Source organism: Prionailurus viverrinus, chromosome C1 (genome assembly GCF_022837055.1).
Source record: "Prionailurus viverrinus isolate Anna chromosome C1, UM_Priviv_1.0, whole genome shotgun sequence".
In the NCBI taxonomy this organism is placed as follows: domain Eukaryota; kingdom Metazoa; phylum Chordata; class Mammalia; order Carnivora; family Felidae; genus Prionailurus; species Prionailurus viverrinus.
The window spans coordinates 94,164,907-94,186,906 of NC_062568.1; positions in this window are offsets into that span (position 1 = coordinate 94,164,907).

Sequence of the window (22,000 nt, forward strand, 5' to 3'; positions counted from 1 at the left end):
AGTGATGCGATAATAATAATAATGAAGTAGGCATGCCTTTTTATTTGTCTGGCCTGCCTAATCCCCTTCTCAGAGAAGCTGCTCCCACAGCCTCCGCTGAGCCAATTACCCTGCCCACAGCCCAGTCAGTGCTCACTGAACTGGGGCAGACATCTCAAACTTGCCAAATGGTTAATTCCCCTCTGAGAATGTGAAATTCAGAAATAAGGGCTTTCAGAAACAGGGGCTTTGTTGGGTTTAATTGAGTACGTGTGCTTGAACTAGAGGTAAGGTGGACTTGGCTGGAAAAGCCAGTTTCCATTAAGTACTGAGAGAGCAGAAACCCTGTGTGTTTGTGTGTGTGTATGATGTGTGTGTGTGGCAACAGAGAAGCAAGGAGACATGGAAATAAGAGACTAAATGACCTGATGGATGGAGGTATAAGTTTCATCCATTCCTCCACATTCCAGTGTTCCAAGATGCCAAACAATTCCTTCTGCATTTTTTTTTTTTTTGCCAGATGCTCAGATAGTCTTCTAGTGAACTCTCTTCAGTCTGAACTAGGTTCAAAGGGCTTTTGGTTTTGACAAACGTATCAACCAAATGGTTCCTGACTGAGACAAATCATAATCGTTGGAATGATTTACTGAGTTCTAACTATGAACCAAATATTTTAATAACAGTAATGTCTTTATTACTCCCTTAATTTTTACCACAACATCCCTGAAACCCTGCATTTCCTTTTACACAAATGAAGCAACCTAAATTGAAAGAAATTAAGTAATTTGTATGAGGTCATGGAGTTGGAGAACAGCAGACCCCCAGCCTAAATTCTTACTTTCTTTTCTTTAAAGTCCCTGTTGGTACCTGAGCTCCCAACTGGGCCCTTGGCAATGAAGTGAAGGAGGTGACCTAAGGCTCTGTAAAGATATCCTGGTTTCTGGATCTCCCAATGACATTTCTGAGGGAGTGAATGGAGTAATAGGCTAAGAGGAAGTTCCTGTCTGTGGATTCCACTTTCTCTATGAATGTAGATGATTTACTCCTGCTGAGGGCAGATATAGTATGGGATATTTGAAGAAAGACACTGGGAAAGCTACAGAGTGCTGATTTAGGAATGCAGAGAAGTTATAAGCATGTGTACTACACAAGGGCTGTGTTTCGCATGTGTAAAATTTAGGGAAGTATAAACATTCCCTGATGGCATAGTTGCTTCTTTGTTCTTTTGTTTATTTTATGGGGGGGGGCATATATGATTTTTAGAAGCTGAAACACTTTATTTCTGTTCCTTTTGGAAGTGACAAGGGTGGGTGGGTAAGGACTTGGCAAAAAAGCATGGAATGAAGGAAGTGCAGTCAGCCACAGGAAAGGAAAGGAGGGAGGGGACCATGGAGAGGTAAGGGCTTCAGGATGTGTGAGGGAGCGCTCCCAAGTCAGCCACATTTATTCCCTTGGCCCGGTGTACTTCAGAAGCAGATGGCAGGATGGCGAAAGAATGTGTCTTAACCTTGCTCCTTGTATGTAAATACAGACTTTGCCACTAATTGCTGTGGCCTTTGACTATTTGCTGGTCTTTTCTCAGCTGTGGTCGCAACATCTGAAAAGGAAGATTGTTAGATTTCACAGGCTTGCTGTAAAAATGAAATGGGTTGAGGCAAATAAAGCACCAGGCCTGCCACCACATAGCAGGTGCTCAGTGAAGAGTATGTTTCTTACTACTGCTTCCTACTGTTGGAGACTTTCATTAGTTTTTCAACTATTTACCTTGATGATTTTCTCTATCTTTAGGATTGTTAGGAAAATCAAAGAGGTTCATGGTGGAGAATATTATGTCATGGCTTGTAATGGGGTCACCCTTTTACTCTCATACTCAGAACTAGATAAAAATAGGCCAGAGGTTTCTTGGTGGTTATTAATTTAAATTTATCAAAGCATCTTCTTAGGTGTAGGTGCCAAAGCGCTTGAGTATGTGGTTTAAATCGTTAGATACAAAGAGTGTTAAGTCTTTTTGTGGCTCAGGGATGGCAGTTATGCCTGGATCATGAGGCTTAGTGAATGGTCCCTCCTGCAGACAATATAGAGACTGAGAGTAGGGACTAGTGATTCCATTTTATCTTATATACTAAACGTAATAAATATATATATTTAATTATGTCATGCATATATTTATATAGAGATATTTTTGTGATGCATAGTGATTTGTAAATATATATATATATGTATATATATATATATATTAGTTAACTGCTTTCTATATTTAGCCTTGAATGTCCTTTTGTGCAAAGAGACTGCATAAAATCACTGAGTCCAAGAAAGCCATATGTTGATGAAGATATGCTTAAGGAACACGGTCAAAAGTTCCATCACTGGGCCCCCAAAATGTTTTTTTTAAGCGTATTTATTTATTTGGATAGAGAGGGAGAGCATTTGACTGCATGCATGAGCAGGGGAGGGGCAGAGAAAGAGGGAGAGAGAGAATGCCAAGCAGGCTCCATGCTGTCAGGGACGAGCCCATTGGTTCTATCTTACCAATGGGGAGATCATGATCTCAGCCAAAATTGAGTCAGATGCTTAACCAACTGAGCCTCCCAGGTGCCTGGCCCCCAAAACGTTTTTATGCTAAAGACCAAGAGAACTGTCAGAGCAGACTTTGACATTTGTCTGTTTATTCTTGCACTAAAACAAGCAATTTAAAAACAGTTGAAAGGAAATGACTGGCTATTTTTGAGCTCAATCCTCTGGAAATACAGCAGGAGTAAAGCATATGTAAATGAATGAAGCTGATGTTATGGAAGCCCAAATAAATCTTAGGGGTGGACATTACACAGAACTGAATGCAGCCTGTGGAGCACTCCAGGAGAAATTAAACTTAATTATTGGTGTAAATACTGCAGAATGATCGGTGGTAAGTAGAGAAAAAGGAGGAGTCACCTCCGTCAGCTCAAAACACACATTGGTGCCCAATTTAAATTAATTTAATAATAATTAAAATATTCCCAATAATTCAAAGTTCTGTGAGTTTAATCCACAAGGTGATCCTGAATCAACAAGGGGGAGGCCAGGTATGACACTTCATCCAGGCACAGGGTCTGGGAGCTTCTAATTGCTTCTTGCTCTGCATTGTTTCCCGATGACAAGCTTTGCATACATTTTCTCCCTTGCTAGAAAATGTTATATTCTGTCATCTACTTTAAAGGTAGCAATTAAGAAGGATTATGTGTTAAAGATCTCCAGGCACCTGTGGAGATGATACTCCTAATTACTCTGAAGACACTGTGGTCTTTCAACTCATCAATGGTATAGAGTTATTTTTATGTGGGAAACAGGACAGAAATAAGTAGAGAGCATAGAGGCTGTTCTTGCCTTTTTTAAAGCTCCAGTCTTTTGTAAAACATAATCCAGATGATCTTATTGTGAACAAGTGAACCCTGATGTCAGTTTAGTAACCTGGGACAGGGAAGATTCTTTCTCTGCCAGGCCCACCCAATTTCCATCTCCTTTTACATTTTGACTTCTGATTGCTTCTAAAATATCCCCAGACCCACTGTCTCCACACACCTTAGGACTTAACAATTGCATGAGTAGGGTGTCAGTTTGTCTCACTGACGTGGTAACCCAGAACCTGCACCTTATGCTTTTATTCATCCTTTGCAGAGCCCAGTGTACTTTAGACAAACCTGATTGCATGCACAAACTCTGTGGCCTCAGTTTTCTCATCTGTAAAATTGGGAGAATTGCTATAAGGATTAATTGTGCTACTTTTATAAAAGTGATGAACACAATCTCTAGAGGGTCATAGGTACAGATAAACGATTTTTTCTCCTGGGGTACCTGGGTGGCTTAGTCAGTTAAGCATCTGACTCTTGGTTTCCGCCCAGGTCATGATCTCACGGTTTGTGAGATAGAGCCCTGTGTCTGTCAGGCTCTGTGCTGACCACATGGAGTCTGCTTGGGATTCTCTCTCTTCCTTTCTCTGCCCCTCCTTTCCATGCTCACTCTCATAATAAATACACATTTTTTAAAAAGTCCTTTTTTTCCCCTCAAAACAATGCTATGCACATTAACAAGTGTATTATTTTCCCTTTGTATATCATAAGTTAGCTAGGATTTTCTCCTTAACACATGACGCTGAGAATATTAATTTACCACCAGCAAAGCATGAACATTTTTAGAGCTGGGTTTTGAGTTCGTTCAGAGACATACAAACTTTCCAGTTACCAGCAGCAGACCTGTGCAGGCATTTCCTCAGCATGGAAACCGGAGGCTAGGTAGTACTTCCTCCCTGAGGATTAACTGCACCTCTGGCCAATCTCTAACGTCATTGTGTAGAAAGGTTAGAGAGACAGGTGTTATGTAACAGGCCAATCATTGATTGAATATTTGCCTGTTCAAGGAGCTGTGTTTCACTGTCTGTGGTGCCTTATAAAGAAGGAAGAGCAGGAGGAGGAGGAAAGCAATATTCTTTTGACCTGATTAGATTTAAGTAAGTCTAAGACTTTGGTCCTTTTCATCATGAGAGAGGATTTTCAGACACCAAGACAGAAAAACCTGTTACACAATGTTGTTAATTCTCAAATACAATGCCCAAATAGGAGTTCAGCATCATCTGCATTGCTTTCAGGTATTTGCCTGAATACCGGGAACTTGAGTTTCCTGCATGGTCCTGAGGCTCAAGTTGATGTGGCCCATTTTAATGGGAATGTAGACAGAAGGGTGTGTCCACAGCTGTGAGCCAAGCATCTTCAGGGAATTTCAAAGCTATCAGCTACAACCATTGGTAGAGGTGTTCTTGCTCCTTCCCTAGATTGAGGGAACAGAGAATAGGTAGGATTAAGACATATATTGGAGACTCTCTAGGTCTGAATGCTCTTATCAGTTGCTCAAGGGAGAGTAGCACAGCCTTAAAAGGATACACCCTTCCCTAAAGAGGTTAGGAGTAGTTGCATTCCATGGGGCAAGGTTTCAGGGTCCCTGGCAAAGACTTGAGGTTTGCATGTTACTTGTCCCTCAGGTGAAAAATGTAGATGCCTGGCCCCATAGTGTAATGGTCAGCACTCTGGACTCTGAAAAATGTAGATACTTTACATGAAAAAAAAATGCAGTGACTTTGTCTTAGAAAAAATAGCTATGGTGCATTTGTATTCTCTATTTCCATTGCCAGGGAGAAAGAATTTCCTATCCCCTTCAAGGTCCCTCTAGCCAGACCAAGAATCAAATTGACATGAGACAGACTAACTAGGAAAATCTAATTTTGTACATTGGGGGAATACACACAGACCTAGATTTTCCAAAGACAGGGAAAATGAGGTATATATGTGATTCTGAATGAAGAGAAAATTATAGGAATCTGGGACTTCAAAGATAAGGAATGTAATTCACAGGAAGATGAAAAAGAGTCAATTTTTGGTAAACAAATGTTTGCTGGGCCCCATCAGTAACAATGGGACATAGGACTTTGATCAGCTAAGCCTTGCTGGGACCTTCTCTGCCTGCCATAGGTACTTCATGGTATAATGTAGGCATTTATGGTAATAGCTCCCTTCCTAGGGCAATTCCTTTATCTAAATTCTTTTCAGGTGGTTGTAGAGCTTGTAATTAGCTTTTCTGTAATCTGCTGAGTTTTGATTGCTTTTTTAGCTCAAAATAATCTTCATGCCAAAGTGGCCCATCTTGGGGCCGCCTACCCTTTGTCCCTACACCATAGAAGATATAAATGTTCCATAGTGAAGGTAGGGGAAAAACAGGCCCAGGTCATCATCAGAATATGTGCCCTAATTCCCTGTAACAGGCTGTAACCAAGTATCACAGCCTGGCTCCCCAACAATACTCAAGAGCATTCACTCATTGCTGGTAATAAGGAAAAGCAAACTGTGCGTAAGCAGTATTATACAGCATGCCACATTATAATCCACATGTTTGATTAACTGGACTCTAGGTGCAAGCATTTCAAATCATTAGATCTTTTTCTTCATGCTTGTTGAAGAGAATGAGGCAAGAGATTAGAAATATGTATGAAGTGAGGATTTAACTCTAAGACAACTTCCAATTGTATTCTAGGGTCTGCTTTATTTTGCAACATTCTATATCCACAGCCTTTCTTGACAAGAGTACATTTGAGAATGGTAAGTCCTGTGTCCCTTTGCAGCCCACTTTGTCATAAAGGGGGAGGATTTGGGTGTTGGAAGGAGCCTGTGAGGTCGTGAGGCCCAGGCTTGTAGTTTGCTGGAGAGCATCTTTCTAGCACCTCTGCAATGGACATTTAGCTTTGGTGTGGTGTTCCAACAAGAGCAGGCAAGAGAACCAGGGTATCTTACAAAGGTAGGCAGCTTATTAAAGATACATAATCCACAAAAAGAGCAATGCATTTTGATACTATTTTTTTCCTGAAAATAAAATGCTGATTCAGATGCAAATCAAGGAGTCTTGTTTCCACAGATAGATAGAAAATAGTACAGCATGCACCCTAGAAAGTCTAAATTCAAATATTATATATACAAGTGATTGTTTAGTTAGTTATCATTTGGAGCCAGAGATTGTCCCCAACCCAACTTCATTGAAAGACAAAGTCCAAAATGATGTAAGAAATAGTTTGCTGCTGCTGCTGCTGCTGCTGCTGCTTCTTCTTCTTCTTCTTCTTCTTCTTCTTCTTCTTCTTCTTCTTTTTTTTACATTGTTGAACCTTAATACACAACCCTACCCCTCACATCATCCCCTATCCATTGTTAACTATTAAATGATTCTACTCTGGTTAAAGATGGTAAAGGCGGAGGAGGACATTGCCTTGTACCAGGCTACCCAACACACCATACAGAGGCAATGCTCTGTGCACAGGTGAAGAAATACTGGAGATGGAATTCAGAGGTTGAAATTTAATATCCAAGTCTCAAGCCAATCAGATTCATTAAGGTAATTGGCTTTTCTCGAAGTCCCTTTTTTCCAGCCAGCCCTTCCTCCAGTCCTAGTGTGATCAGGTGCCACTATATCCTGTTTTAGCTACTTCCTCAGCTCTCTCAGCCTGGGAAAGATGAGCAAAGATAATCATTTGGTTCTCAATGCTAACTATTTAGCCTTTCGGTAGCAATCTAAAGTAGATTCAAAGAAGGGGAAAATGTGTACAGCAGGAGAGACGCCTTGTAAAAGACTGGCTCTATACTTTGGTTCTCATGGAAACGGGATAATAAGTTAGTGATTTGCTTTTACTTAATGTATTGAGGAGAAAATGCCTTTCTTTCATTATTCAAATGTTTTGCTTGTACTTTACCAAATTACAAGAAAAGCAATACCAATGTTGGCTTCTAAATAGTTTAAACTGGATTACCACATTAAACTCAGAAGAGAGTGCCTCATTTAAAAATATAAATGGACTAGAATGATTTTGTGATAAATCATAGGACTTTTAAACATTTTGTTCTGTTTTCATGAACTGCTGATATTAGCACTAAAAGGAAAAAAGTCTTTGGGTAGAATGTATTTTAGGAATGTTTGAAAGCTGTGTGATGGATTTACATACAGATAATTGTCAATGGGTGCAAAAAGACTTCCTCTTACTGTATTCAGAGCAACTTTGGTGAATAAAGTCAATACAATCAGTTCTCCATCAACTTCTCAAAATATGGTTCTTCTCCCAACTAATTTAAGGCATTCTGTATTTTTGTCATTGATTTAATGCGATTTTTATTACATGGCAATTCACTTTAGTTCCCATTGTGGATTTGATAACACAAGTAATATCTAAGTTCTTAGGGTTTGGGGCGTATAACCTGTCTTTATAAGGTCTTTCCATTTCGTGGACGAGTAAGAGACTGTCACTAAGGAATCAGTATCTGTCCTCATGGTATGATAGTAAAGACTACAAGAAAACCTGTGAAACTCATGTTTTTGTCACTAATTCGTATTAAAGTTTTTAAGGTCATTAGGTGAATCCAAATACTGTCTTGAAATAAAAACGCATTAAGCTATTTTTAACCCACAAATTATTTGATCAGGTGCCTCATATATGTGAAGTCTGACTGCAGGGGTCAGGAACAGTTGACATTTGATAGGAAAGCTTGGCAAACCCAACTTGGTGAGGTGAGTGTCAGACTGCAAGGGGGAGGCTCAGGGATGGTGAGTACTTAGAAAGAGGGAGCCAAAGGGAATGTGGAGGACTTCTGAGGTTAGCTTCATCCATTGGTCAAGGCTTCTAGGGGCACTTTTAAGCCTTTCATTTCTTCACTCATTCACTTGTAGATCCTTTCTTTTTCTCAGTCTCTCTCCATCTCTCTCCATCTCTCTCTGTCTCCATTTCCCTCTCTCAGTTCATGACAACATGGTATAGTAGAAAGCCTTGCTTCTCCAAGAATGCTCCCTGGACCAGCAGCATTGACATCATCTAAGATCTTGTTAGAAATGCACAACCTAAGGTGGCACCTGGGTGACTCGGTTGAGCGTCAAACTCTTGATTTTGAATGAGGTCACAATCCCAGGGTCGTGAGATCGAGCCCCATGCCCTCGAGCTCAGCCCCGTGCTGAGCATGGAGTCTGCTTGGGGTTCTCTTTCTCTTGCTTTGCCCCTCTCCCCCGCTTGTGCTTTCTCTCTCTCTAAGATGTAAATAGGTAGGTAGGTAGGTAGGTAGGTAGGTAGGTAGGTAGGTAGGAAGAAAGAAAGAAAGAAAGAAAGAAAGAAAGAAAGAAAGAAAGAAAGAAAGAATCTCAGGACCCTCTAGGACCCACTGGATCATTATCTACATTTTAAATAGATTTCTAAGTGATACATGTGCTCATTAAAGTTTGAAAATTATTGATAAATTGTATGGGCATCAAAGCAGGTTACCTAACTTCTAGTTTCAGCACTGCCTCTGTCGAGCTAGATGGCCCTATACCAGGCAACTCAATTCTTCAAACTGTGTTCCTCGGAGCTTTCTCAGCTCAGCTATGATTATTCAGAGGCCAAATATGAGGTCAGAACTTCTACCTGAACCCTGAGCAACTCCAGTTTTATTAATTTAATCCATTAGGCTTTAACATGAGATGACATTTGAACAAAAGGTTTGCCTATGAAGAAAATGTGGGGCCGACTTTCCCTGAGGAGTTCTAAAGTAATTTGGATGGCTAAATTTTCTCGAATTATAATAGCACTCATTGATATGAAAAATATTTTTCATATTCCCATGTCAAGTACTGAGACTGACTGTTTAGTTGCCTCTAGAATTTTCCATGAGCAGGAAAGAGAGGCTCAGCCTGCCTGTCACTGAATTCCCCACTGTTTTTCTAATCTTAGCCATATAACTGTCTGGCTTTACCCTTTTTGACCCTACAGGAGAATTGTTTATGGGACTTCATAATAACTATTTTTTATTTAATCATTTTATCAGTATTAGTTATTTGGGTGCAGTCTGGCCCTTAAGCATTCATTGGCCAGTGCCATTTACTTAGCTTGAATGATCTAAAAGAGTTCAAAGGTCTGAGACACTCAGTGTACATCTGCCAAAGCAATTTCCAGTCCTATATACACTGGTGAGCTAAAGATGACCAAACTCCCCAGATCATTTTTACTTGGCACCTTTTGCAACTCAGTCCCTGAGTCAGAAACAGTCATTGTTGCAGTCATGTTCCCTGCTCAGATCTGTCTGCATTCTGCAAAGAAGGCACCTTAATAGCCCAATTCTAAATGTGGTTCCTTCTTTCCTCAAAGCAGCATCAAATGTTCTTCCCAGACCCATAGTGTGGAGCCATCACCCATTTTTATATTTTCCATCTGATAGCTACATCAGTCTATTACTTATTTATATGTTTATTGGCTTTACATGGCATATTTTCTCCAAAGAACTCAGGAAACTGAAGGATTTGTTTTAGAAGCCTACAAAATATATCCTTACTAGTTCACCTAAGGGATTACATAAAGTCATTTTACATTTTCTTTCATGTATTATGGTGGGATTATTATTAAAATAATAAAATCTTTAAATCTTCTCAGGAGTACATATATTCCCCTTTCAAAATGTAACCATCATGAGAAAAGAAAAATCTTCTCAAACAACTGACCCATGTTCTTTTCTTAGAAAATCAATCTCATCAGTAGCTCATAAAATTCAATTTCCCTGGTCAAGAACAAAGCAGATAATCATTGCTTAACAATATTTATGGGTGATAGAAATGCAGACTAAATAAAATTGGCCTCTAAAACTATCATCAAATTCTTTAAAACATTTCTGTTTATCTCCAGAGGATTTATGAAGTGCTGTAAGTGTATTTTTTTTTCTCCATTTCTATTTGGGCCAACACACATCAAAGGCAATCCATAGATATTTAGTGAAAGCATAAGGGGTGAGTAAATGAACAAAGTAAAATACAGATGGCTACTAATTTGTACATAATGCATTGCTAGAGACTGCTTCACAACAGAGACTGCCTAAAGGCGAAACACTTAATTCAGGAATGCCGGCTGCTTTGGTTTATAGAAATTTTCATAAACTGATGGCTAAATATAGCTAAGAATGACCAAAAGTAAATAGAGATCTTCATTAGGTAATAAAAAAATGAAAAGGATAGTAAAAGAATAGCAAGTGAAGCATGGCCACTGTACAGAAAGTGGAGTTCTAGGAAGAGAGATGATTGGATAAATATAGTACTTTGTTCCCTTTATGAAAGTATCCAGTAGTAAGAAGAAAAAGAGAAGAAACTTGGTCTTCTTCACAGAAGTATGCCAAAGCCATTCCATTCTTTTCTCCACCTTGAGAAATATTATGAGTTTTCTGAACCTGCTTATTAGAGTCCTTTGAAGAGGTGAAAACTAACCGCAAATCATGAAAGGGGATTGTGAGATAAGAGGGTTTGGCCATCAACCAAGCAGAGCCAAAGGGCAGTGATGAAACCTTAGGGTACCCAGGCATCACTACAGACAATGGAGTTGATTTGGTACAGAAGTGTTCTGAGGCAACATACTCAGGTGGAAACTGCTGGCTTCTCTCGACCACACTTTGTCCACACTGCTTCCTGTTCATGGACAAATCCCTGGTTTGTACAGAACTTTCCTCAATCCAAGAAGCACAATGAGCAGAAGGAAACTAACACAAGATCTATAGAGGAGAGGAATACAGAAAACAAAAGGAAAATCTGATAATGTATCAGAAAAATAATTGAAGAAGAAAAATAAAGAAAAAATAAATTCTTTATGCTTTAGATAAAGGAGATGTAAATTATTAGAAAAAAGATATCACATAAAAGCGACACATCACATTGAGAGGGAAACTAGTCAGTCTCAAGAAAAGATGGAATGCAAGAATAAATCTATCCCAAAATGTGACCACATCACTTATCATCAGGGAAATACAAATCAAAGCTACAATGTGATACCACCTCACACCTGTCAGAATGGCTAAAATTAACTCAGGAAACAGCAGATGGTGAGGATGTGGAGAAAGGGAACCCCTTTTGCATTGTTGGTGGGAATGTAAACTAGTGCAGCCATTCTGGAAAACAGTATGGAGGTTTCTCAAAAAGTAAAAGCAGAACTACCCTACAACCCAGCAATTGTACTACTAGGTATTTATCCAAAGAATATTAGAAAAATGCTGATTCAGAGGGGCACATGCACCCCAATATTTATAGCAGCACTATCAACAATAGCCAAATTGTGGAAAAAGCCCAAATGTCCATCGACTGATGAATGGATAAAAATGATGTGGTATATTTATATACAATGGAATATTATTCAGTGATCAAACAGAATGAAATCTTTCCATTTGCAACAAATGGATGGAACTCTAATGTATTATGCTAAGCAAAGCAAGTCAGAGAAAGACAAATGCCATATGATTTCACTCATATGTCAAATTTAAGAAACAAAATAGATGAACATAGGGGTAAAGAAGGAAAAATAAAATAAGATAAAAACAGAGAAGGAAGCGAACCATAAGAAATTCTTAACTAGAGGGTACTTATTGTGATGAGCACTGGGTATTACATGTAACTGATGAATCACTAAGTTCTACTCCTGAAACCAATACTCCAGTATATGTTAACTAACTTGAATTTAAATTAAAAAAAATGTGACCATACTAATAATATAAAGAATTAAACAAGGATGAAAACAACATTCATGATACAGAAGGAGAGCTTGGTATAATCACAGAGAAAAAAAATGGAAACCAAAAACCATTAGAAGTGAAAGTGATTATAAATGTATAGTTAATATTATAGATATGGAAGTCAGATAAGGGAAATACAAATTATAATAAATGATATTCCTGAAAAGACAATAACATAGGAAAAAATTCAAATATCCATTAGAAGAATGTTTTGAAATCAGTTAATACCGGAATCTCAATGTTAAGAAGAAGAGGTCTCTTGTGTTCCTGAAAAAATTGATGTGAAAACAAAGTGTCCATGGGTGTTGAGGCAGAAAAAGCAAGTTGGTCTAAAATTCTTTATGGCAGAATTCAATACCAGAACACAGTGGATAAATTGCATAGAGTAATGACAGAAATTATTATCCAAGGTCTTTATACCCAGCCAAATAGACTATAGACTAGTAAGCAAAGATTATATAACACCCATGACCTGTCTTCAAAAAAACCAAATAAACAAACACACACAAAAAACACATAACAGTGTTTGATGAAAGGACAGAGCCATACAAGATAAATAAAGAACTCTGGATTAGAGAGCTCATTGCATCAGTATTGAATCTATTTATACATGGTAGCTAAAAATTTATACATGTATACATAAGGCTAAAAACATCTCTGGCAATTATGATTATAGGAGCAAATAAAGATATCATAAATATATTGCTACATTGATATTTTAATTTCAAATACTTAAATATTCAATAGCAATTGGGAGAAGCAGTGAGGTGGGAAGATACTCTAACAAGATGGTTCTATTTTGAGAAGGTTGGCATAGTTTTTCTATATAGAAATACAATAAACATTTATCTATAAGATATGGTGTTGATAAAGGCAGATATATAACAGAAATGGAAAAAGGGAGAACCATGAGGAATTATTTTTAATGATCCAGAATTTGAGGAGAATTGGATCCTCTAACTGGTCTTTTGGAGCTGTCCTCAGTTGGACTTTTTAGAAACAGAGCCTGAAATGGGATTTGGGCTGGATTTATTGAGTGGGTAGAGCAAGATGGGGATGAAGTTGAACAAAGATGTGGTCCCAATATGAGTTCGGCTTTAGTTGGTCCTACACAAAGTCCTGGAGCATAAGTTGAACCCCAGAGTTGGCCCCACCTTGAGGCAAGGGTCTGGTCTTTTATACCTCTTGTGTTGGTCAGTCATTGGCTACATGGAGGAAGGAACAAAGAGGGGCCTAACTCTGGAGCTAGGTGGCTCCTCTTCCACAGAAGGTAATTCTCTAGAAAAGAGGACAACTGTGGGCCATTGGCAGCCAATACTCAGAGCAGCTGGGGGTTGGGTGCACCTGATTGATAAAGGACATCTGGGAAGGGTCCCAACAGTGTCACCTATCACTTGTTGATAGTTCTACTTATGTTGGCTTTCCCTGTTGTGAATGTTCCTTTATTATTTTTACTATGGTTTACAGATGCCAGCTTTGGTGTCTAGGAGATGCATTTCACCATGAGGAGGAAAGTAAAGGTCTTCTCTGGAAAGAAGAGGGAGGGTGGAGAAGACTAGATTTTTTGGAAGTGAGCATACCCGTGAGCTTTGTGGGAGTTGTCCTAGCATCAGGTTCTTATCCATGTTGCCAGATGTGAAGTCACAGCAACCTCAGATAGTCAGCCTAGTCAGCCATCAAGTGTTGCCTGGTGCCTGCCGCAGTCTCTTCCAGCTCATCTCATAATCCCAATCCCCACACACCTCACGGATCAAGCTCATCTGAGATGCTGCCTCTCAAATACACAGTCTGGAAACATTTTAGCCCCAAAACAGTAGGTGAGAAACAAGGGCACTTTATGAGTGATGTTGAAATAAAAAGGCAAACATGGTCTGAGATGAAGACGAGACTGGGGAGAGCTAGTTGGAAATTGCCCTTTATCTGAGACATACCAAAGTCTCTGTTAACAGGTATTAGGAGCACTGTGAATCTCTAAGAAGACTAAGATGTGGCATTTTGCAAATTTATTTTACAGTGGGACCCATTATTTGCTTACCATACCATGAGAGTAGCATTCCACAAAAATTTTCTTTAGCAAATGCTGGTGTTGTCAATGAGACCCAGTGGTTTTTGAAGAAGTATAGGTGATGACATTTTTGCTTTAGCAAGATAATTTGTCAAGAAATATGGAGGATAGATCAGTGAGGGAAGAAAATGTCAGGAAGGCCAGTTAGGTCTAATTTGTTCTAAGTAAAAATGTTAAAAGCCTGAACTAATCTTAACGGTCATTAATACAACCTCCCAGCCAAGTACAGGGTCCCACATTCCTTATGGGAGAGCCATTTAGGCTCCTTCTTCCATGAACGGCTACTATAAACTGATACATGAATCTAAGCATTAAGGAGATCTTCCTGCTATGCAGTTGAAATCTCTCTCTGAGAATTGTACCCATGATGTTAATTCTGTTCTTTGATGTTATGGAGAGCAGGTTTTTTTTTTTTCTCTTTTTTCTTTTTTACTCAACAATCAGGTTTATATGCCAAGTGCTGTTTTAAAAGTGAGAATACAAAGGTCAGGAAGAAAGACATGGTTCCAGCTCTCAAGGAGCTTAAAATCTAATGAGGAAAAATAAGGCATAAACAATCAGCTTTTATTATAATAAATATAAGCAAAGAAAAATTACAGGGAATTTAGTGCAAGAAGTGAATGACTGCCTGGTGTTCTGAAAGAACTCATGGTGGCTTTATGGAATAATCCTTCCTCCGTATGAGGGGGTAATCATATCCATCCTGGCTTCCCTTCTCCAGCTTATCCCCCCAACTCCTACTCTCCCTGGAATACACATCAGTTCTTCAAATTGTTCTCTTACTATATGGTTTATAAAGTTTTTTAATCTATCTCATTCCTTCCTCCTCTGGAGATTTTGTTCCTTTCCAACATTTTTTTTTCTCCAAAGGTGACCTTCTAGAATTGACAATTGTCTCACTTGTGATATGATTTGGGCCAAGCTTGAGGGCAATGTACCTGGCATGTGTGGGGAAGGTTTGCTGGTAATTGTTACTGGACCCCAAGTCCCACTGGGTCTCAATATTATAGAAATGAGCACTGAACTTGAGAGAAAGCAAGCAAGTGGGGCTTATTAGAGATAGCCTGTTTACAAGGGAGCCCCAGGAAAGAGGAATGTGCTCCCCAGAAGGGTATCTTCCAGGGCATATAAAGGCACTTTTCTCGAGGCTGAGGATCTGGGAGTGGGGAAGCATCCTTCAGTCCCATGGTCATTATCTACTGGTTGTTACTTTTCAGTGAACACAAGATAATCCCAGGATGCCTTTCTCTATGGTCAACATTCTTTCAGGGTTCCTGAAAAAATAGAAATACTTGTGCAAGCAGGCTCTAAATTGGTGCTTCACATTTTGTCCAGACAACCATTACTCCCTGGTGGCTGTTATTTCTCCTTTGTTCTCTTTTCCAGAAGGAGGTATTTGTCTCTTAAGTGTATGAAAAGTTTTAACCCTTGCCTCAGACCAGTGACTTTACAGAAGTTAAGTCCCTGTTTCTTTCCTTATACCAACTCAGTATATTAGCACTATCCTATCTTCCCCTTTTTGAATTGCTCCTTATTTATTTATATCATTTTCTAGGCCTCTAGAAGCTCCATTCTGTCTTGCTCCATACTGTGCTGGGGGAAAAAAAGAATCTGTTAATCTCATATGCACACATAGTAGTGCATTAATCCAAATGTGATCTGAACCTAAAAGTGTATTTTGGAAATAAAGTAATGCTTAACCCAAAGAAAAATTCCTTAAGGGAAACATTTTAGGCATCTTAGTGAAAAATACATATTTGAAAAAGGGGTCTTTTTTAGTATGTGTCACACTATACATATGATTGCTCACTTCATATGAGGCCAGCTCCTAATAAAAATATTGAAGAAAAGCACATGTTTAGAGCATACTACAATATGTAAATAAATCTAGAGGAGCCTGGGTGGCTCAGTGGGTTGAGAGTCTGATTTGATTTTGGTGCAGGTCATGATCTCATGATTTGTGAGATGGAACCCAGCATGGGGCTGCATGCTGACAGGGCAGAACCAGCTTGGGATTTTCTCTCTCCTCTCTCTCTGCCCCTTCCCTGTGATCTTTCTCTTTCTCTCTGTCTCTCAAAATAAATAAGTAAACTTAAAAAAACAACGTGTACTATAATAAAAGCTAATATTTATTGGATACTACATGAAAAGCATTGTGTTAAGAAACTTTACATATATTAAGATTTTTCAATTTTCAAAACATCCCTATAAGATATATGATATTATCTTTATTTTACAGATGAGGAAACTGAGGCATGGAGGTATTAAAGTTGTACAAGACCAGGTGAGAGACCTAGTTTCAGAATTAAGAAGCTTGAGTTCCAGTTTGGATTTTATCATTTACCATGTGATTTTTGAACAAGGCATGACATTGTATTGAACTTCAGTCTCTCATCTGTAAAATGAAACTAAGTTAGTTAAACTTCTCAGGTCTGGTCTACCTGTATGATTTTTCTGTTCATGTCCTTGGAACTGTTTGTATTTATTTATCAAATAGTTAAATCCAAGAAAAAGGCAAAATCATGAGTCTTTCTATTACTCTTCAGTATCTACGTGTATACCTTTTCCATGAAGCATTGCTTCATATCTCCCTGCCAATATTCTCTTTGATTCCTAAATAGTAGCTGTTTTTTCAAAGTCTACCTCTATTTTAAGCCTACCTTAAAGCTGTTTTTTCAAAGTCTACCTCTATTATAAGGTGTTGAAACACATGAGAAATATGAACATTATACAAGGAAATCGATAAGGTTAGGAATCTTCACACATTTAACTTAATCATGTCTGACACTGAAAACAAAGTCATATTTTATTGCCTGAGAGGTATGCTCTTTGGCAAACTGTGATGGTAATCTGATTGTGAACAATGCTTATTCATCATTTCTGGGGCAATGGTTGGTGTGCCAGCCAAGGGGACAGCTGACCTAATATGCCTTAAGTTACATTCCTCAAAATCAGTTACATTGTGGAAAATCACCAAAGCAGATGTAGTTTATATTGGTCAAGCAGAAACTATGGGCTCTTTGCTTATCTTCTCTCCTATTTTCATTGACAGTTGGGGGAAAGGTTACACAATGATATCCAAAAGGGTAAATTCTCTGGGTACATTTAAATGATCTTTTTCCATTTCACATTCTCTGGATTTCTAAAAGTGGGGAGAAGATAAAAAATCAGAAACCATTAGGAATCTGCTACCACAAGGGTAAGTTCAAGGTACAAGTATGGTGATAATCTAAGATATGCCATGGAAAACACCTTTGTGCCTTTATGTTTCAGAAATGGGTCAGTATTATCTTGAGCTCTATTGGGGCCATTATCGTTTGTAAGATAGCTGGTAGCTTTTCACTTTTCCTGTAACACTCCTCCTTTGATGTCATATCATTTGCTTACCTTTTAAGTTTCCTCTGGGAAATGGTAGACAATCTATACTCCTCTTTCCTTAGTCTGAGTTCAAGACCCTTTTTCAAGGCTTCTTGTGTACTCTGTGATCACCTTTGTCATAGCTGTTACCATGTGGAATGAGATATAGTTATGGTTATGAGATCAATCTTTAGACAAAAGTGTATTGATCATCTACTTTATGATTAACTCTGTGTAAAGTTTGGGTCACTAAATTCTAGAAGCATTTCTTTTCACCTAGGTAGTTTTTCAATAATTTCTCTTTTTCCTCAAAAGTGATAAAAATTTTTTAAAAATGTTAAAAGCTAAGTTTCCTAAAGCCCAGAATTCTTGGGGTTTACAGCAGACAAATATCCTATTATGTTCCACCAACCTGCCTTTTATGAAAATCCTAATACAAATGAAAATATTCCCTAACGTCCTGCAAAAATTCATTGGGGAAGTAGGAGGGTGAGATTATTGTCCAGTGTAATTTTTTTTCTCAGTAATGGCAATTATGCACTAATTTCATTTCTGAATTATAAGGAAGAGATTAGTGTATCAGGCTTTATGGTGCTGACATCATGCCACAAAGAGAAACATTTGATTCTGGGCCAGGAGGAGTTAGAAAGATACTAGCAGAAATTATGGACATACACAGGGTGTCCTAGTTTGAAGACCAGCAATCAGAAACTAATCTCAAACAGTGAAGAGTAAAGGCTTAGAGTCAGAAAGTGGAATATTGCAGGCAGTGTGGGATCAAATCAGGAGCTTGTTTGATGATAAACTTGAGAAAGGAGGGGCACATCCAGCATCATCCATCTCATTCCTCTCATCCCGCTCATCCCTCTCATCCCTCTCATCCTCATCCCAGGGCATGGGCAGCGGAATGGCCATCTCCCATATAGGCCACAAGCACCAGCACTACAGAGAAGTGGCTAGGGAGGAGACACTGGCTAGTGGATCAGGGGTACACTGTGATCTTATGGAAATGCAAGCCAGTGGATTCCATAGGCATTGGGATAGGATTGTTTTTAATGCTCAGTAGTCAGTCAGAAGTGCTTAAGACTCAATTCTCAGGCAGAAAAACTTAGAATATCAACTTTCAATCACTTTGTAGGAATGAGCGTTACCCATAGAGGGTCTAGCTACTCTTTGCCTCATTCTAGGTGAGGGATAGGGCTGCCTGCTCCTGGCTAGATACTCACCTCAAACTCTAGGATGAGAGGTAGGTTCTAATATATCTGTGTTCTCTCTCCCAGCACCCTAGTCACTGATGCTCTGGATTTGTGGCATGATCAGCCATGGTCAAGGGCTGCACCTGTGGAACTCACTGTAGTTTCATGGTCCACATGGATTTGAGATTAGTGAAAGGTTTTTCATATCTACACTATATGATCTCAAATACACTTAAAATTCAGCATGTTGAGAGCTAAACTCACCTTTTAACACCAGCATGCCCTCCCCTTATTCCTCTAGGACTTGTTATCTTTGTGAAGAATATCATTATCTATCTCATTGTACCATCATTGCAGTAGGTGGAATCTGAGAAGAAATCCTTTCCTCCTCCTCCTTCATGTCCACAAACAATTGATAATCAAAGTCTATTGAATTTACCTCATAAGGGTTTCCAAATCATTCACTTGGTCCATCTTTAAATGTGGTTAGGAAACTGGTAACCATTTGGACTTCTTATTCTCGTTTGTGCTCCTCTCCTAAGATCCACTCTTGGCCTTTGTCTCTCATGCTTTGCCTTGATCATGACTTAGGTACTCCAGTTGGGTCTGGCAAGAGAGAGGTCTTAGGAAGGGAATATGAGAATGTTTCTCTCTATCCCTGCCCTGTTTTTTTGTTCTTACCCTTACAAGCTTCTGGTCAACTTCTGCCCCCCCCCCCCAACCCCCCTTGTCCTTTCAAGCTGAGGGATCTCAATGGCTGTCTATTCCTTTCTTCGTCTTGATTTTGCTCCCATCAGTGTAAACAATCCCTTTGCTACATTTTCTTCAGGCAAACTTGGTTGAATAAGCCACCAGTTTTCTCACAGAACACTGAATGATCCACTATTTCCCTCACTTTTGCCCACTTCAGACCTTCTCCATATCATAGGTAGAATGATCTTTTAAGTGCAAAGTTGACTGAGTCACTTTCTTGATTAAAACTCTTCAAGGGCTTCTTGTTGCTGTTAAGATCAAGAAAAATAACTACTGTGGCCCACAGCCTAGCAATCTGGCCCCTCCCTGTGTCTCTGTCTCCATTGTTACTTTCTCTCACTCACTGGGCACCCACTGTGTTGCTCTTCTTCAGTTCCTTGAAATTGCCACTTGATCTCCTACTGTGAGCATTTTCCTGAATTCTCTCCTCTCTTTGGAAAGTGTTTTCTTTTTCCTTGCCCCCTCAGTGCATCCCTAACCTGCAATTTTACATTAAATGTTTCCTTCTCAAGGGAAGCTGTTCTTGACAGTTCGTTCCACTCTTGCCACATGAATTTGCTTCTCCAGTTAATACAGGATGCATTCAGAACATAGGACTTTATGTTTGCTTCAAAGCACTTACTATGAAGTATAATTATGTATTCTTTGTATATAGTATACATCATATCTTATATAAAATAATTGCATAATATTTATGTAATTTTTTATTGATATAAAATAAGTTTAAGTGTGTGGGGAGGTGCGTGTTGTTCCCCGCCATTTTTTAAATTTATTTATTTATTTATTTATTTATTTATTTATTTATAATTTTTTTAACGTTTATTTATTATTGAGAGACAGAGAGACAGAGCATGAGTAGGGAAGGGGCAGAGAGAGGAGGTGACACAGAATGCGAAGCAGGCTCCAGGCTCCGAGCTGTCAGCACAGAGCCCGACACGGGGCTCGAACTCACAAACAGCAAGATCATGACCTGAGCCAAAGTCAGATGCTCAACCGACTGAGCCACCCAGGTGCCCCTCCTGCCATTTTAACTGTAGTACTTTGCAAAGGTCAGGGTAAATAATTGTGGTTTGAAAAATACTAGTTGGGCAAATAATTAAAAAAAAAAAGTATCGCTATCTAAAGCCTACTCAGTTAACAAAAACAGAAGAAAAGCAAATAACAGTTGAATGAGAAGCAATAACAGTGAAAGCAGCCTTCTGTGATTATTATCTAAACAGTCTGTTGTGAGTTAAGCTGAAAACTGAGTGCAGGAGTTTGGGAATAAACATAGGCCATAGTCAGAGAAAACGGACTCATTCAAAAACATGTAGCTGCTCTCAGGTCAATGGCAGGTCTTTAATTCCATTTTTCATGAGCATCCACAATAAAACCTCAGAGCACAAGCCAATAACTCAACCGCTCAAATCCCCTCCAGAGTTTCTTCCAAGTCAATCTGCTGACCTCAGATCCTCACTTTCATATGATCACAGCAGAAGCATCTGTGGCAGTTCTTGCCCTTGAATAAGATTGTCAAAAAGAAATTAAGGCTGTAATTACAGTATTAATTTTTAAGTTGTGTAGACTCAACAAAACAAGAAAAATAGTCTTTTGAATCATCAAGTTTAGATATATAGTGAGGAAACTACTGATGGCTAGTGAGAGCTACCAGAGAAATCTGTATTATTCATTTTTACATCATGTGAATATCTCTTCAGAATCACTTAGGTCAATTGATAGAAAACAGACACTTAATTATTTATTTGAGACCTCACTATAGGAATTCTCTTAGCTCAATCATTCTGGGAAGCAGAGGATAAAGGTGGCCCACAGGGGAAGCAAAAAGACCAGCTATAGTTTTGGTGGTCTGGCACAAATGCATTTGTGCCAGACTGGAATGCCTTTTATTCAAATGTACATCTAGTCATCTGATATTTGTCGAGCTCCTACTCTATCCTAAGCCCTGTCATTGTCACTGGTGAAGAAAAGAAAAAGGAATAAATCAACTATGATACTTGCATGGAGAGGACAACCACACTCTACTTTCCTTCAAATTAGACTCAACTCACTTTTGGAAGCCTTCCCTAAATGTTCCTGTCTGCAGAAATCTCTATGAAGAATTCTAAAAGTGGCTTCTTATGCCACACATAGCCTCTTTCTTGATGATGGTGACCAAATAGGTATTTAATACATTATGTGAAACAGACACAGATACAGATAGAGGTTCATGGAGGATCAACTGGATCAAAAAGCAAAGAGCTTTGAAAAGTATATGGTGTTTATTTTTATTTTTACACTTGGTAATGTATATTATATCTAAGAGTGTATAAGATATACACACAGTTTATAAATAATAAAGCAATTGTTACGAGACCAGGCTGGAAGGCTGGTGGAAAAACCAAGCGGCGCTTGGAGATCTTATTTAGATCTTATTTAGAGATCTTGTTTATTTAGATCTTATTTAGATCTTATTTAGAGACTTATTTAACTTCGGCGGGCTCAGTGGAGACCGTTTCTCCAAAGGTCTGAGCCCTGAGCACAAGCATGGGAGGCAATTTATAGTCTGTTACTTTTGCATTCCACATTAGTATTAATTTAGCAGA